The 19,016-nt window shown below is 42.8% G+C and overlaps 1 protein-coding gene across 4 annotated transcripts in view; it reads right to left on the bottom strand.

Annotated features, from left to right (window-relative positions):
• The window catches only part of SASH1 (SAM and SH3 domain containing 1), a 289,530-nt gene that overhangs the window by 192,508 nt on the left and 78,006 nt on the right, over nt 1-19,016 (bottom strand). The gene's annotated exons all lie outside the window — the stretch shown is intronic.

Raw genomic sequence — 19,016 nt, 5'->3', positions numbered from 1 at the left:
GATTAGGACTTGTAGGTATCCTTTTTGGGGGGAAAAAATCAACCCACAACCACACCTCACAGGGTCACTGGAGCAATTAAATGAGTTAAGGTATGGAGAGAGCTTAGTATAGTGTTTAACACATAGGCCATGCTCCATAAATACCTGCATTTAATATCAATATTATCCTTATTCTTATTACTAAGTCATCCATTCTTTCTGCCCCACAGCATCTTTGTTAAAAAGGCTTTAAAGCCTGGGGGTGGTGGCTCATGCCTGTAATCCCAACACTGAGGGGCCAAGGTGGGCAGATCACTTGCGATTGGGAGTTTGAGACCAGCCTGGCCAACCAAAATGGTGAAACCCTGTCTCTACTAAAAATACAAAAATTAACTGGATATGGTAGCACACGCCTGTAATCCCAGCTATGCAGGAGACTGAGGCACGAGAAGTGCTTGAACCCAGGAGCTGGGGGTTGCAGTAAGCCAAGATCACACCACTACACTCCAGCCAGGGCAACAGAGCAAGACTCCATCTCAAAAACAAAAACAAAAACAAAAAACAAAAACAAACAAACAAAAAACAAAGGCTTTAAAAGCAAGTCCTGTGGCAGCCAAGTTTCAAAGAATATTCCAGCTATCATACAAAAATACAACCTCCAATCCAGCTCCTTGGGAAAAAATCAATTACGATTGACTAGATTTTAAAAAAATGAAGGATGTCCCTTGTTCTGTCCACTGAGCTCTGAGGCATCAATGAAGCATGGAATGCAGAGCTATGTAGGAATCAGTAAAGGAAGTCCTCCAGAGAAGCAGGTGACAACCAAATTTCTAGTTCCTTTGGTTTGTAAAGAAAGAAAGAAAGAAAAAATTCAATTCTATCTTGCCCACTCTCCCCATGGTACCAAAAGGAATAGAGACAAACCTTGGTGATATTGTGGGGTTAGTTCCAGACCACTGCCAAGAGGCAAATAACACAATAAAGCCAGTCACATAAATTTTTTGGTTTCCCAGTGTATGAGTTATGTTTACGCTATACTGTAGCGTATTAAGTGTCTAATAACACTATGTCTAAAATATATATATACACACATACACATACGCACACACAGACCTTAATTTTAAAATATTGCTAAAAAATGTTAACAATTGGCCAAGTGTGGTGGTTCATGCCTATAATCCCAGCACTTTGGGAGGTCAAGGCAGATGGCTTACTTGAGCTCAGGAGGTCAAAACCAGCCTGGTCAACATGGCAAACCCTCAATAGTAAAAATACGAAAATTAGCCAGGTGTGGTGACACATGCCGATGATCCCAGCCATTCGGGAGGCTGAGGCAGGAGAATCGCTTGAACCCAGGAAGCAGAGATTGCAGTGAGCCAAGATCACACCACTGCACTCCAGCCTGGGTGACAGAGTGAGACTCTGTCACAAAAAAAAAAAAAAAAAAAATGCTAACAATTATATGAGTCCTCAGCAAGTTGGAATCTTTTTGCTAGTGGAGGGGGTTGCCTCAATGTTGATGGCTGCTGACTGATCATGTTGGTGGCTGCTGAAGGTTGGGGTGGCTGTGGTAGTTTTAAAAAATAAGACAACAGGCTGGGGGCTGTGGCTTATGCCTCTAATCCCAGTATTTTGGAAGGCCAAGGTGGGCAGATCACTTGAGATCAGGAGTTCAAGACCAGCCTGACCAACATAGTGAAACCCCATCTCTACTAAAAATACAAAAATTATCTGGGTGCGGTGATGGGAGCCTGTAATCCCAGCTACTCAGGAGGCTGAGGCAGGAGATTTGCTTGAATCCGGGAGGCACAGGTTGCAGTGAGCTGAGATCGCACCACTGCACTCCAGCCTGGGCAACAGAGTAAGACTCCATCTCAAAAAAATAAAATAATAAAATAAAGACAATAAAGAAATTTGCTGCATCAAGGGACTCTTCATTTCATGAAAGATTTCTCCTTAGCATACTACACTGCGTCACAGCACTTTACCCACAGCAGAACTTCTTTCAAAATTGGAATCAATCCTCTTAAACCCTGATGCTGCTTTATCAACTAAGTTTATGGAATACCTAAAATCCTTTGTTGTCAACAATGCTCACAGTATCTTCACCAGGAGTAATTTCCAGCTCAAGAAACCACTTTGTTTGAGCTTCCATAAGAAGCAACTCCACATCTGTTCAGGTTTTTTTTTTTTTTTTTTTTTTTTTGAGACGGAGTCTTGCTCTGTCACCCAGGCTGGAGTGCAGTGGCCGGATCTCAGCTCACTGCAAGCTCCGCCTCCCGGGTTCACGCCATTCTCCTGCCTCAGCCTCCCAAGTAGCTGGGACTACAGGCGCCCGCCACCTCGCCCGGCTAGTTTTTTGTATTTTTTAGTAGAGACGGTGTTTCACCGTGTTAGCCAGGATGGTCTCGATCTCCTGACCTCGTGATCCGCCCGTCTCGGCCTCCCAAAGTGCTGGGATTACAGGCTTGAGCCACCGCGCCCGGCCTCTGTTCAGGTTTAATAATGAGATTGCAGCAATTCAGCCTCAAAATGTGACATAGGGACTCAAAATGAGCGTGTAGTGTTGGAAAAATGGCACCAAAAATCTTGCTCAACACAGCGTTGCCACAAACCTTCAGTTTGTTTAAAAAACAAACAAACAAACAAACAATAAAACAAAAAACATCATCCTGGCTAACATGGTGAAACCCCGTCTCTACTAAAAATACGAAAAAATTAGCTGGGCGAGGTGGCGGGCACCTGTAGTCTCAGCTACTCAGAAGGCTGAGGCAGGAAAATGGTGTGAACCTGGAAGGCGGAGCTTGCAGTGAGCCGAGATCGCGCCACTGCACTCCAGCCTGGGTGACAGAACAAGACTCTGTCTCAAAAAAAAAAAACAGGCCAGCTGCAGTGGCTCATGCCTATAATCCCAGCTACTCGGGAGGCTGAGGCAGGAGAATCACTTGAGCCCGGGAGGCAGAGGTTGCAGTGAGCTGCGATCACGCAGCTGCACTCCAGCTTGGACAACAGAGCAAGACACTGTCTCAAGAAAAACAAAAACAAAACAACAGAAACAAGCAATAACTGCAAAGTGCATAAAATGAGGTATGCCTATATATACATACTTGTATATATTTTTTCATTTTTAAATAAAAAGTCCAAGGACCACAGATGTTTAAACATGGCATTAGAAAACAGGAAACCAAAGAAACAACCAAGCATCTAAGGAGGGTTGACTTAAATTTAAAGCAAAGCAATAAAGGTAATCACCTCTGTTTTAAAAGATATTTAAGAGTCTAGCCACATGCCTACTTGTACAACAGTGACTATCTGTCACAACCAAGGCACTGGTACAATATCAGTGTGCTTCTCTCTGCCTTCATAAAACTTGTTTTGAAACAGACCCTCCTGGGACCCCAGAAGGTACTGTGTTACTGTTTCCTCCCCTCACTCATTTTGCTAACTCATTTTTCTGCCAAAACAACACTCCGAGCCTCTTCAATCCTCCCTGCCAATTGCAATGCATAATTCAGTGCTTACTTCTCTTGACTCAGCCAGCAAATTCAGGATTCAAACCAATCTGCTTTCACTTGCTCACTGGTCTCTGGCCGATCCTTAGGAGCCATCGGTGACCTACAGCCCTTGAGCAACTCTCGCCCTGGATTATCTTCTTTATACATCAAGACTTGAAATAGAACATACTCAAACTTGTCTTCAAGTCTGTCTGCAGTTGTACAAACAACAGGTTTATGCGTCTTCAAATCTTGATTTAAAAAAAAAAAGTCAAACCTAGTATAGAACCTAATATAGAACCTAATTGCTCTGCAGCTTGCATTTTTTTTTTTTTTTTTTTTTTTTTTTTTTTTTTTTTGAGACAAAGTTCTGCTCTTGTTGCCCAGGCTGGAGTGCAGTGGTGCGATCTCAGCTCACTGCAACCTCCACGTCCCAGGTTCAAGCAATTCTCCTGTCTCAGCCTCCCAAGTAGCTGGGATTACAGGCACATGCCACCACACCTGGCTAATTTTTATATTTTTAGTAGAGACGGGGTTTCACCATCTTGGTCAGGGTGGTCTTGAACTCCTGACCTCAGGTGATCCATCCACCTCAGCCTCCCAAAGTGCTGGGATCACAGGCGTGAGCCACTGTGCCTGGCCAAAAATCTTTTAGGTGACAAGAGGAGGCTGTCTTTCCCAATGTCATGGAAGTGGGCCTTTCTATTTTCTACAAAGGAAGAACAAAGTGGATAGTCATGGCTGCTGTTCTGAAGCCTGTCTCAAGCTGGTTACAATGAGGAGTAGGTGTCTGTGCTTCTCTCCACCTCCTTGGAATTGATGGGCTGCAAATGTAAAGCCTTAGGTATTTGCCACACTGACCCACACTGGCATCCAAGACACCAGGATCCAGGGAGCCTGGGTGGAAACTGGGAAAACCCAGACTGCGGGAGACTTTCTGGCTTTACCGTCAAACTCTGCTCAAAGAGCAGAGCCCAAATCCATCTGGGTCTGGTCCACCCTGGGGGGCAGTGTGCAAAGATATATAAGCTCAGTATTTTACCTGTTTTACAGGTAAAACAAACGAACTTGGAAGCCTAAAATCTGCAGAAGCCAAAGTCAGCCAGCAGTTGTTGAATTATGGGTATTGAATAAAATGTGGGTGTGTTTAAAAGGAAACCAGGAAGCCTAGATTATTTACATAGTGAAAGGATGCCAACAACAGGAAGTTTCTAGTAGCTCTGAGGGCATAAAACCAATCAGCATATGTGCACAGCAAAAGAAATAATCAGCAGAGCAAACAGACAACCCACAGAGTGGGAGAAAATTTTCTCAAACCATGCACCCAACAAAGAACTAATATCCAGAATCTACAAGGAACTCAAACAAATCAGCAAGAAAAACAAACAATCCCATCAAAAAAGTGGGCTAAGAACATGAACAGACAATTCTCAAAAGAAGATATACAAATGGCCAACAAACAAAGGAAAAAAATGCTCAACATCACTATCAGGGAAATACAAATCAAAAACCACAATGTGATATACTACCTTACTCCTGCAAGAACGGCCATAATCAAAAAATAGTAGATGTGGGTATGGATGTGGTGAAAAGGGAAAACACTTTTACACTGCTGGTGGGAATGTAAACTAGTACAAACACTATGGAAAACAGTATGGAGATTCCTTAAACAACTAAAAGCAGGCCAGGCCCAGTGGCTCAGGCTGTAATCCTAGCACTTTGAGAGGCCAAGGTGGGTGGATCACCTGAGGTCAGGAGCTTGAGACCAGCCTGGCCAGTCTCCACTAAAAATACAAAAAGTAGCTAGGCATGGTGGCGGGTGCCTGTAATCCCAGCTACTTGGGAGGCTGAGGCAGGAGGCAGAGTTTGCGGTGAGCAGAGACTGCACCATTGCACTCCAGCCTGGGCGACAAGAGCAAAACTCAGTCTCCAAAAAATAAAAAAAAAAGAACTAATATAAAGTAGGTCTACCATTTGATGCAGCAATCCCACTCCTGGGTCTCTACCCAGAAGAAAAGAAGTCATTATAGGAAAAAGACACTTGCACATGCACGTTTGTAGCAGCACCACTCACAATTGCAAAAATATGAAACCAGCCCAAAAGCCCATCAATCAACAAGTGGATAAAGAAAATGTGGTATATATAGACCACAAGATACTATTCAGTCATAAAAAGGAGTGAATTAATGGCATTCACAGCAACCTGGCTGGAGTTGGAGACCATTATTCTAAGTGAAATAACTCAGGAATGGCAAACCAAACATCGTATGTTCTCACTTATAAGTGGGAGCTAAGCTATGAGGAGCAAAGAAATAAGAATGATACAATGGGCTGTGTGTGGTGGCTCATACCTGTAATCCCAGCACTTTGGGAGGCTGAGGTGGGCAGATCACCTGGGGTCAGGAGTTCGAGACCAGCCTGGCCAACATGGTGAAACTCTGTCTCTACTAAAAATACAAAAATTAGCCAGGTGTAGTGGTGTGTGCCTGTAATCCCAGCTACCCAGGAGGCTGAGGCAGGAAGATCACTGGAACCTGGGAGGCAGAGGCTGCAGTGAGCAGAGATCACGCCACTGCACTCCAGCCTGGGGGATAGAGCAAGACTCTATCTCAAAAACAAACAAACAAACAAACAAACGAAAAACGAATTATACAATGGACTTTGGGGACTTGTGCGGAAGCGTGGAAGAGGGTGAGGTATAAAAGACTACACATTGAGTGCAGTGTACACTACTCAAGTGATGGGTTTACTAAAACCTCAGAAATTAGCACTAAAGAACTTATTCATGTAACCACATACTACCTGACCTGTTCCCCAAAAACTATTGAATTTTTTTAAACTGTATTCAAATAAAATAAAATAAAATAAAACCAATCAGCATATGTAAAAGTACATATGAAGTGCAAGAAATAATACCAATGTAAATATGATCATGCTAATCTCTAGAGCAGCACTTCTTAGATTAAGGGATGTGACCTTTCTCTTAAGGTTTAGGGCATGTGTTCATTCTATTCGTCTCCCCTCCTGGTCTCTGTGGAAGCTCTTCCACTGTAGAAGGGATCCTGCTTTCTAAAGACCCAGACACAGAATATGCAGCCACTCAGGGGCATGACAAACCAAAGAATTCTTTTTTTTTTTTTTTTTGAGACGGAGTCTCGCTCTGTTGCTCAGGCTGGAGTGCAGTGGTGTGGTGCAATCTCAGCTCTCTGCAAGTTCTACCTCCCGGGTTTACACCATACTCCTGCCTCAGCCTCCTGAGTAGCTGGGACTACAGGCACCTGCCACCATGCCTGGCTAATTTTTGGTATTTTTAGTAGAGACGGGGTTTCACTGTGTTAGCCAGGATGCTCTCGATCTCCTGACCTCGTGATCCGCCCGCCTCGGCCTCCCAAAGTGCTGGGATTACAGGCGTGAGCCACCGCACCCAGCATGAAAGAGTTCTTGATACAAAATGTTAATGTGGGGTAACTAGCTGACATTTTCTTCTGTTCAAAAAGGAGCCAGTTCTTTGCTAATGCTAAAGTTACATCATGAAGATTTTGCAATATCCTCTACATATCATTTAGGAATCATTTGACACCTATTTAACGCTCATAATGAAGTCTCAGTTTCATAACCTAATCAAGGCAAACTGCTACTACACATCAGTGTTATGACGCTCTTCCAGTAAATCACCACCTGGGCGCCACATGTTAGGTGAGTTACATCAACACGTTGCAGAAGGCAGTAATGACCATACCCCAGTAGACTACGTCTTAATGCCATACATTCTGAGAAAGTTTTTAAAAAAAACTGTAAGTCACAATAAAATGAGCCTTAAAAATGAAATGTTTTACCTTTTCAGAATAAATGTTTATGGTCTTTACAGACTTTCCCAAAGATTTCCAATTCCTGTAGGCTCTCTTTAGATTCATAACAAAATTATCCCAAAATAACAATTTACGTAAGTGGCAAGTTTGGCCGGGCACAGTGGCTCAAGCCTGTAATCCCAGCACTTTGGGAGGCAGAGGTGGGTGGATTACCTGAGGTCAGGAGTTCAAGACCAGCCCGGCCAACATGGTGAAAACCCATCTCTACTAAAATACAAAAATCAGCCGGTGGTGGTGGCACATACCCCTAATCCCAGCTATTCAGGAGGCTGAGGCAGGAGAATTGCTTGAACCCAGGAGGCGGAGGTTGCAGTGAGCTGAGATCGTGCCACTGCACTCCAGCTTGGGTGACAGAGCAAGACTCCGTCTTGTGGGAAAATAAAATAAAATAAAATAAAATAAAATAAAATAAAAGTGGCAGGTTTATTCATTACAGGCTTATAGTTCTTCCTCAAAACACAACGAGTCCCATATTCCTGCCATATTCATACTGAAAAGTGTGGTCAAGTTTTTCGTAAGTCTGGTGGGGCCGTCGTTATATGATGGCTTTAGAAATTCTTGACTGGAAACCTAAGACTCCTAATTAAAGCTCAAAGATCCAGAGTGAGTAATTTGCAGAAAACAGCTCACAAAAAATAGCTGCTAACTGAATGAAACCCTGGGAAAATAGTCTACAAAACAAAAAACAAAACAATCAGGATTATAAAAACCGATTTAGTACATTCATGAATCCATCACTCAAAAAATGAAATCATGAGTTAAGTGAATGCTTGTAATATTTTACATGTTTTGAAATAAGTAAACTATTCAAAAGCTCTCTTATGTTATTGTGTCACTTAGACCGACACATAAAAAAACCAAAAATAGCAATGTGGGTACCATTTAAACAGAAAATTTTTATTACAAGTATTTTCTTGCTTTCACAAAATTTTGGCTATTCAAAAGCATTCCTATTTTCTCTCTTTTTTTTCTTTCTTTTTTGTTCTGTTTTGTTTTGTTTTGACACAGTGTCTCATCACCCAGGCTGGAGTACAATGGTGCCATCACAGCTCACTGCAGCCTCAACCTCATGGGCTCAGGGGATCCTCCTGACTCAGGCTCCCAAGTAGCTGGGACTATAGGTACATGCCTGGTTAATTTTTAAAATTGTTTTTGTAGAGGTGTGGTCTCTCCATCTTGCTCAGGCCAGTCTTGAACTCCTGACCTCAAGCAATTCTCCTGCCTTGGCCTCCCAAAGCACTGGGATTACAGGAGTGAACCACTGTACCCAGCCCTTTTCTCTTGCAAGTATAGAAAATATTTTAAACACATATTTCTCGATATGTAATCTAAAGGTTAATACTTTGAAGCAATTTATGTATTTATTTTTAAGCTACATATTAAAAAGGGCATATTACCTCAATCAAATCAACTGCACTCCAGCCTGAGAGACAGAGCAAGACTCTGTCTCAAAAACAAAAAAAAAAAAAAAAAAAAAAAAAGTCAATCGATCTTAAACATGTAGAATCAGAACATCATCCCTTCACTTAAAAATGAAAAATTAGTGACGCAGTGGTTCACACTTGTAATCCCATCACTTTGGGAAGTTAAGATGGGAGGACTGCTTGAGGCCAAGAGTTCAAGACCAGCCTGTGCAACAAAAAGAGACTCCCATTGCTAGAAAAAATTAGAAAAATATAGTAAGTTGAGTGTGGTAATGCGCGCCTGTAGTCTCAGCTACTGGGAGGCTGAGGCAGGTGGATCCCTTGAGCACAGGAAGGCGAGGCAGCAGTGAGCCTTGATCATACCACTGCACTCCAGCCTGGGTGACACAGGGAGACCCTGTCTCTGAAAAATTAAAAATTAAAAAGATTAAAATAAAGACATACTAATTCATATTCTAACTAAAGAGATTCAACTATTGTTAGTAGTTAATAATAACTCATTTTTTTTTTCTTTTGAGACAGAGTCTTGCTCTGTCACCCAGGCTAGTGTACAGTGGCGCGATCTCGGGTCACTGCAGCATTGGCCTCCCAGGTTCAAGCAATTCTCCCTGCTGCAGCCTCCCAACTAGCTGGGATTACAGGTGCCCACTACCACACCCGGCTAATTTTCGTATTTTTAGTAGAGACAGGGTTTCACCACGTTGGCCAGGCTGGTCTTGAACTCCTGACTGGTGATCCACCTGCCTCAGCCTCCCAAAGTGCTGGGATTACAGGCGTCAGCCACCACACCCAACCAATAATTCACATTTATGAACTGTTCATCGTATGTTATGCACAGTTCTCATTATTTATTTATTTATTTTTGAGAAGAGGTCTCGCTGTGTCTTCCAGGCTGGAGTACAGTAGTATGATCTTGGCTCACTGCAACCTCCACCTCCTGGGTTCAAGCGATTCTCCTGCCTCAGCCTCCCGAGTAGCTGGAATTACAGGCGCCTGCCACTATGTCCAGCTAATTTTTGTATTTTTGGTAGAGATGGGGTTTCACTATGTAGGCCAGGGTGGTCTCTAACTCCTGACTTCAGGTGATCCACTGCCTTGGCCTCCCCAAATGCTGGGATTACAGGCATGAGCCACTACACCCCGCCTTTGTTCTTATTATTTAAATAGTCCTCATGAGAACCCAGTGATGGGGTGGCTGTCCAGCTCAGTTTACAGATAAGGAAACTGAGGTACAGAATAATTAAATAACTCACCCAGGTCACATGTCCAGTAAGGGCTGAAGCCACAATTTGAACTCAAACAATCTAAAATAGTTCCTTTGCTCTTAACTACTTTACTATTCTACCTTTCAGTTTTCTAAGAGACATTCAATTAACTTTGTTTGTTTCTAAATGTTTTAACTCACAGATTAAGGTTGTTACTCTTCTCTTTCAAAACTTTTTTTTAAAGACTGGGCATTTCCAAACAAGGAATGCTACAAAGTTGCTAATGGTTTATTTTACAAAGGAGGTCTTTAAATTCCTACCAAAACAAAGACAAACTCGTATAGCAAAGATACATATTCTTGAACTAGAATATTCCTTTCCTCTACAAATAATTTAATGTTGAAACACTATATTTTTAAAGCGCACGCGCGCACACGTGCGCGCACACACACACACACACACACACACAAACAGCACATAAACATGTTTTAGGTCTAGGTTAAAAAAAAAATTGTTGGCTGATAGCAAGACCAATACAAAATTATTATTAAACTCAACAAAGTCAAGGGTGTTTAGGATAAATTTTAAAGGAAACTAGGTCTTACTGGATTAAGGGAAGTTCAAAAAAATAAAAGGGCGGGGAGTGGGTAACTAGGGCTCGGGGATATCCCAAGATTTCTTATTCTGCTCCTCAATGGCTCTTTACTTAAAAATCGTGTTATTCTCATAATGCATTTCTTTTCTTTCTTATGACCTCATGCTAGGCGAAAGAATGAAGCCACAACCAGGCAGAGTGATGGGTGGACACATGGAAACTTCCTCACTCACTACTTGCTGCAAAACGAAACTAGTAAATAGTGAATTGAAACATCAAAATCAACCACGAATAGAACTTGTATCAGACACCCAAGGAGAACTGCAACGTATCTCTGTGAACACAGAGAACCTTAGTCTGAAGAGCAAACATAAATACAAATATATTTCCGCTTTCACCTATCAACTTGAAAAGCAAACATAAATACAAATACATTTCCATTTTCACCAATCATGTTGAAAGCCATAGAGGAGCCTTTCAGAAAAGAAAAAACTACTATTACGGAAAGGAAAAACTACCCCTTTCTCAAGCGTTTGTCTTCTGAGTCTCAGAGCTACCATAATGCCTGGATATCCAGTCTCCAGGATGGAGACGTCTGTATTACATGACTTGACATGGCAGGAAAGAGACAAGATAGGTTATCTCTATGAGGCGTCTCTCCTCATAAAGAATTAATGCTGCCCAGTGAAACACTTCAGAGAGCAAAAGAAGGGATGTTCGAGATCTGGCTAGGAGCAAAGCTAATGAGGAACAGACCTACCATTTTCAGGTCTTGTTACAAACGTGAATTAATAAATAGATGAGCATATCATTTGAAAAATGACAATTTATGCAGTCACGAAAATACATTTTATCTCAAAACTAGTCTGAAGGTTTAGTTAATTCTTGCAGTCTTAGTCCGTACTCACAGGTGTTAAATGGTATCACTGACTGTGAGAGTCAGTCTTTGTCCATTTAGATTCACTCGTTTGAGACCAATTTCATTTTTACTAATGACAAGAATGTGTGTCAACCATGGGTAGGCACATCATCTATTACAGTGGGATTAGGACAGTCAAATCTTAAACAGGAAGCAATCAGGTAGCATCACAGCACGCTTAAAAAGGATACATTAGATAAATGATAGTTTTCCTCTTACATCCTTTGTAAAATTGAGCTATTGATTTGCAAACAAATCAATTTGCATTGACTACTTATTTCCCACTATTTCACTGTACTCTACAATTAGCTTTTAAAAGAAAGATTTAAAGATCTTACAGTGGTGTGTATATTGTTATACATAATAATTCCCCCCCTTTTTTTTTTTTTTTTTTTTTTTGAGACGGAGTCTCGCTCTGTCGCCCGGGCTGGAGTGCAGTGGCCAGATCTCAGCTCACTGCAAGCTCCGCCTCCCGGGTTTACGCCATTCTCCTGCCTCAGCCTCCCGAGTAGCTGGGACTACAGGCGCCTGCCACCTCGCCCGGCTAGTTTTTTGTATTTTTTAGTAGAGACAGGGTTTCACCGTGTTCGCCAGGATGGTCTCGATCTCCTGACTTCGTGATCCGCCCGTCTCGGCCTCCCAAAGTGCTGGGATTACAGGCTTGAGCCACCGCGCCCGGCCAATAATTCCCCCTTTTAAGGAACCATATTCTATCAGTATAGAGAGACAGGTATATAAATATTTATACATATATACATAGATAGGTACTTTTTTTCTTTTTTATTTAATAAGAATTACAGATGAGGTCTCACTATGTTATGCAGACTGGTCTAACTCCTGGCCTCAAGCGATCCTCCAGCCTTGGCCTCCCAAAGTGGTGGGATTACAGGCATGAGGCGCTGTGCCTGGCCACTTTTTCCTTTAGAAAGAAAGAAAATCAGCTGGGCTTGGTGACTCACGCCTGTAATCCCAACACTTTGGGAGGCCGAGGCAGGTGGATCACGAGGTCAGGAGATCGAGACCATCCTGGCTAACATGGTGAAACCCCGTCTCTACTAAAAATACAAAAAATTAGCCGGGCGTGGTGGCGGGCGCCTGCAGTCCCAGCTACTCGGGAGGCTGAGGCAGGAGAATGGTGTGAACCCAGGAGGCGGAGCTTGCAGTGAGTCGAGATCGTGCCATTGTACTCCAGCCTGGGCGAGAGCAAGACGAAAGAAAGAAAAGACAGAAAGAGAGAGAGAGAAAGAGAGAAAGAGAGAAAGAGAGAAAGAAAGAAAGAAAGAAAGAAAGAAAGAAAGAAAGAAAGAAAGAAAGAAAGAAAGAAAGAAAGAAAGAAAGAAAGAAAGAAAGAAAGACAGACAGACAGGAAGGAAGGAAGGAAGGAAGGAAGGAAGGAAGGAAGGAAGGAAGGAAGAAAGGAAGAAAGAAAGGAAGAAAGGAAGGAAGAAAGGAAGGAAGAAAGAAGGGAAGAAAGAAAGAAAGAAAAAGAAAGAAAGAAAGAAAATCACAAGACATACGACATCTCTAAAATGTCTTGTATTAACTCAGCCCACTCTAAGCATAAAAGAATTATCAAAAGAAAGTTACCATCGAGCAGTCTTGATTACTTTAGACACTGCACAAAGTGTTGGGCCTCAGGAAGCCAGAGGACAGGTAACGACATGACGCACAAACATCTGGTTAGAGCTCTCACCATCCCTGCCTGGATCACTAGAGTAGTCTCCTTCCTTCCAACCTCACTGCCACCCCATTGCCTACAAAAGTTACTTTTCCGGCAGGGCGGGCGTGGTGGCTCACGCCTGTAATCCCAGCCCTTTGGGAGGCAGGCAGATCACCTTAGGTCAGGAGTTCAAGATCAGCCTGGACAACATGGTGAAAACCCATCTCTAATAAAAATACAAAAATTAGCTGGGTGTGGTGGCGGACCCCTGTAATCCCAGCCACTTGGGAGGCTGAGGCAGGAGAACCGCTTGAACCTGGAAGGCGGAGGGTGCAGTGAGCCGAGATCGCACCACTGTAACTCCAGCCTGGGCAACAGAGTTTGACTCACTCAAAAAAAAAAAAAGAAAGAAAGAAAGAAAAAGAAAGAAAATGAATGAAAAAAGTTACTTTTCCAAAACACAGAAGTAATTAGGTCCCATGCCTGATAGCCTCTTTCACCGGCAACCACAAACCTTATCCAGCCACATCAACACCCATATCTGGGAGATCTGTGCCCTTCCACCTTTGTCCCTCTTTGCTCTGCGGGGAAGGGCCCTCCTCGCACCTTCCTTTTTATCCCTCTCACTAGAAAAGAACTCTCTGGGAACTCCTACTTATCCCTCAGGGCCCAAATCCAAAGGTCTGTCTGGTGGTGGCCCGCCCAGACGCTCCCGGGCTGTGATCCTGAGGGAAGGGATCCCACCGCCTTCCAGGCGCTCTGCCCACCATCCTGTGAAGTTGGGTATGTACTCAGCGACCGACCGTGGGGCTGAGGCTTTTGCAGCAAAACTAACCCTTTGTAGAAGTCAAGGGCACGGCCGGGCGCGGTGGCTCAAGCCTGTAATCCCAGCACTTTGGGAGGCCAAGACGGGCGGATCACGAGGTCAGGAGATCGAGACCATCCTGGCTAATACGGTGAAACCCCGTCTCTACTAAAAAATACAAAAAACTAGCCGGGCGAGGTGGCGGGCGCCTGTAGTCCCAGCTACTCGGGAGGCTGAGGCAGGAGAATGGCGTAAACCCGGGAGGCGGAGCTTGCAGTGAGCCGAGATCGCGCCACTGCACTCCAGCCTGGGTGACAGAGCCAGACTCCGTCTCAAAAAAAAAAAAAAAAAAAAAAAAAAAAGAAGTCAAGGGCAGGTATTGCTAATAGCTCAATAACTTAAACAAACAAACAAAAATTAGCAGCCATTAAATGTCTGAATGAGATGTGTAAAAGAATGAACTATATACAATTGCAAATGGAAGTCGGTTTCAGGGAAATGCATGATTCAACTTTCAGCTTCCCTATCTACCATCTGCATGACTTAGGACACAGACATTTACATCTGAACTGTAAAACGAGGACAAGAATATTCACTGGCCACACCTCCTACGAGGATCAAGTAAGAAAATGTATGCGAAAGACCCAGCACAGCCCTGGGACTCTACACAGGAGCACGGCCTCCCGCTCAGTCCCCACAGAGCTGCATGCAAAGGACCTCAGTAAGAAGCCAGGTGGCAGAGGGAAGGGTTGTATGGCTGAGCAAAAGAAAGACAAGGTAGAGAACAGCAAATAAAGGCAGAGAGGGAGGAGAAGGGAATTATGGAAGAAGGTCGCTTAAGCTCAAGGCGTCTCCTTTAGCAGGAAAAGATTCGGCAACCCCAACCAAAATTATCAAAGCCGGCCAGGCGCAGTGGCTCATGCCTGTAATCCCAGCACTTTGGGAGGCCCAGGTGGGTGGCCAGGGATTCAAGACCAGCCTAAGCCCTGTCTCTACTAAAAATACAAAAATTAGCCGGGCGTGATGGCAGACGCCCGTAATACCAGTTACTTGGGAGGCTGAGGCAGGAGAATCGCTTGAACGTGGGAGGTAGAGGTTGCAGTGACCGGAGATTGCACCACTGCATTCCAGCCTGGGAGACAGAGTGAGACTCCTTCCCAAAAATAAATAAATGAATACATAAAATTATGAAAGCCACTGACTTAGTCTTTGGCAAAGAAGTGAACATCCATACGCCTGAGTTCTGCCTCCTCTCGGTTACCTTGAGCAAGTCTTTTACACCCAGAAGCCCTCCAAACCCTCCTCTCTAAATGAGAGTTGAGGGTGCATTTCCAAGGGCGCTTCAGTCCCTTCCACTATATACAATAACCCTGCAACCTCAAGGCTTTCTTCAGTGCGCTAAAAGGAACATCATAAAATTAAGATGAAGTCAGAATATTTGAAATGGGCTTGACTCTCAAATTCCAAGACGTAAAATTAATTAAGTCATTAGCTGATAGGCACAACTCAGGACACCTCCCAAGAGAACAAGTAAATGAACTGCTTTCAAAGGAGTGAGCATTTTAAGATCCCCTCAGGATCTCACTAACATCTCCCCTTCCCCCACACTTGGCCTAAAACAACAAAGGAAAGGAGGGAGACATTACATTTTGTTTGTTTGTTTTACGGGTTTTCTTGTTAATTTTTTAGGAATGGAGTAAATAGTAAGATAGGATGAATATAACAGTTCTGTGGACTGATGCATGCCTTTCTGCAGCTTGCACAGGAATTAAAGTAGGGGAAGGTTTGGAGTATCTCTATACAATGGATGTTTTCTAAGCATGCTGGGAAATGGGTGTAAATTGTAGAAACAAAGCAAAAACAGAGGAAATTTCAGGTTTGGGGGAGGTGCATCTTGCAGGATCCTGCAAACAATAGGCACTTACTAACCCCCTTCCCAGTTAACAAGCAGATTTAAAGGCTGGGCTTCGCCTTAGAAGTCCCCAAATCCTGTAGGCAGAAGCTGAAGAACCATGACAATTTACCAAATGGATAAATCAGTCCTGAAAAAAGGATCTAGCACACCTAACTGTATCTAACAACCTTAGCAATTCCTGCTTTTAAAAACAACTTCCCTCCCCTACCTAACAAAAGGAATGCTGTGTCTGCCAACTATGGAGTAAAGAAAAAAGGGTAAAATTCCACAGGATTCTAACTCAGTTTTGCGCTTCTCAATAGAAGTCTATATATGTCATAGGGAAAGGTGACATGCTTTGAAAACCCTGGCCTACCACATGTTGTAGTGTTAGTGAAAAGAATGGTACATTTCACAAGAACACCAAGGTTTCACAGCTCAGGGCTTACAAACATGTTGCTTACAAACATGTTGCAATTTACCATTCGTTTCCAGTGGAAGCACAGGGATTTTAATTTGCATGATGAAACTGCCCAAAATGTAGTTTCAGCCAGAGCAGAATTTATTCACATCTTTGTAAATACACCCCATTATATTACAGCAGGCACATGTGTCTTGACAAAACAATGTTTTGATGTGATTCCTGCATTTAAGAAATACATACTTTTTTTTTTTTTTTCCTTTTTCATTCAACAAAGCCATGTTCTCAGCACCCAGTTAAGTCAGGAGCACTGGAGGTAGAAAAATGAGTAAGACACTGACCCTGCCCTCCAGGCACTCACAATCTAGTAATTTTTTTTTTTTTTTTTGCAAGCTTGTTTCCTCTTAATTCGATATCCATTTATATATTCACTTATTAGAATTTATTTATTCCAGCACTGCTCAAACATTTTCATGCTGTAAATTATACTATTATTTCTTTTCTAAATGAGCACTTTGTCAACAATTATCTGAAAGCAACTATTTGGTACTTAACTGCGCATGGACTGAATTAATCTAAATGCAAAATGTGTCCTAATGAACTCAAACAACCATCCTGTATTTACTGAGATCCATGACTCTGGGGCAATACTTTCACTGGGTTATAATCAACAAAATCCCCTGGGGGACAACTGCTCAATAGTGCTCATTCACCTAAAAATGTTTTTACCTACTAAGCTGTGAGTTGTGTCATTTCAAATTTCCACACACAGTATTGATAGGCTGTGTGGTTTGATTTCCACAATCAGAAGAATCTGAAAAAGTAAAATAGAACTGTGTCTGAAATCTGTTAAGGATAATGTTCAGACGTGTAATTTCCTGACTACCTCTACTCTCCTCTTCAAATTCAGTATGGAAAAAGAATCTTGTAAGTCACATTTTACTTAAAACACACAGGATTTCTAAACATACTGAATTACATTTCTACTGAGTTCATCTGAGATAGTTAGTTAACTATGGAGCGTCATGACATCAGGATCCCTACTGGTGGGGCCAGCGACTGGGGACAAGTCTAACATTGTCACTAACAAGGTATGTGCCATTGGCCAAGTCACTTCACCTGTCTAGATTGATAGATGATTGCAAAATCTCTTATTTTAAATAAAAAAGGAAGGAAATGGTGTCTCTTGTTTCAGCGAGAATAAAGTCAACTGTCAATTTTGTGTCTTGATGTATTTCCCCGAAGACGCAGTTTGTATAAACACGTGGATGACAGCTTTCCCTCTCTTTTAGCCTAGTGTCTCCCTACAAGGCATCTACAAAGGAGCAGTAAGCCATGTCTTCCTCCGAATTTTACTAAGGAACAATCTCCATGCCCATTTACCCCAGATAAACAAGGGGAAAACAAGAGCAGACACAGCCTGTCTGGGACAGGCTTCACGTTCTTCCCAGCCTGATACTGAATGATTAGCTGAGGTACATATTTTCTTTGCTCCTGCATCTGCCCTTTCAATAGCAGGTTTGAGCTTCTGAAGCCCCACCCCATCTTTTAACTCAGCCAAAGAACACTTGACTACAACTGACCCAACAGTGCTGGAATCTGCCAGGGAAGGGAAAGCAAATCTGCAGAAAATGCTACCGGCCAACCCTCTTCCCCAAAAGAACCCTCAGCCCAACTTTCATTTCAGCAGGCCACTGACCCTCCCCGCCCCCAGCCCAATGCCCTAGAGTAAGGGATACAATGGGATATTATCAAACCAATTTCCTCAGTGACTGAAAACTTAGAGCTGGGTCTAGGCAAGAAATAACAAGATAACTTAAAAACAGTCTATAGGCCGGGCGCGGTGGCTCATGCCTGCAATCCCAGCACTTTGGGAGGCCGAGGTGAGCGGATCACGAGGTCAGGAGTTCGAGACCAGCCTGGCTAACATGGTGAACTCCCGTCTCTAATAAAAATTCAAAAATTAGCCAGGCATGGCATTGCGCGCCTGTAATCCCAGCTACTCAGGAGGCTGAGGCAGGAGAATTGCTTGAACCCAGGAGGCGGAGGTTGCAGTGAGCTGAGATTGTGCCACTGCACCCCAGCCTGGGCAACACAGCAAGACTCCATCTCAAATTTAAAAAAAGAAAGAAAAAAAGAAAAAAACAGTTTATCACAACTTTAAAATGTCCATTGGGTTTTCTGGAACTTCAGTGAAGGATCATATTCACCTGTATAGTTCAGAAAATGCAAAAACAAAACCTTTTAAATCTAAAATACATATTAGATGTAGGTATATTATATATATATGCTATATGTAGTATGTAAATGTACACTGTATGCATATTTATATACATTTTTCAATACTGGAGAGTGACAAGAGCAGATAGAAATCTTTAACCAACCCTCGCTGGTTCTCTGTACAGTAAGAATCATAAATACCAATGGTCACCTGAAAATGGAGTAACTGGGCTTTTAGCATGTCTAGAAGGAAGAGACAGGAGACTGTTTGAAGGAAACAAACAAACAAAACCTGAAAGAGAGCTACATTTACTGAGGCTCTACTATATGCTAGACAGTCTGTTGAGTACTTGATACACACATCAACCCAGCTAAATCTCAGAAACCCCAAGAAGCAAGTCTCCTTGTCTTCAATTTTCAGGTAATGAAATTGAGGATCAGAGAGGTTGAATAACTTGACCAAGATCATGTAAACAGTCAGTTGGAGAGCTGGCATTTGGCCTACTATAACTGAAGCCCAAGAGTTTAATC

The sequence above is a fragment of the Macaca fascicularis genome, chromosome 4, assembly GCF_037993035.2.
Source record: "Macaca fascicularis isolate 582-1 chromosome 4, T2T-MFA8v1.1".
Lineage (NCBI taxonomy): Eukaryota > Metazoa > Chordata > Mammalia > Primates > Cercopithecidae > Macaca > Macaca fascicularis.
The sequence above is the reverse complement of the archived record's forward strand: the minus strand, read 5'-3'. Positions and strand labels throughout refer to the sequence as shown.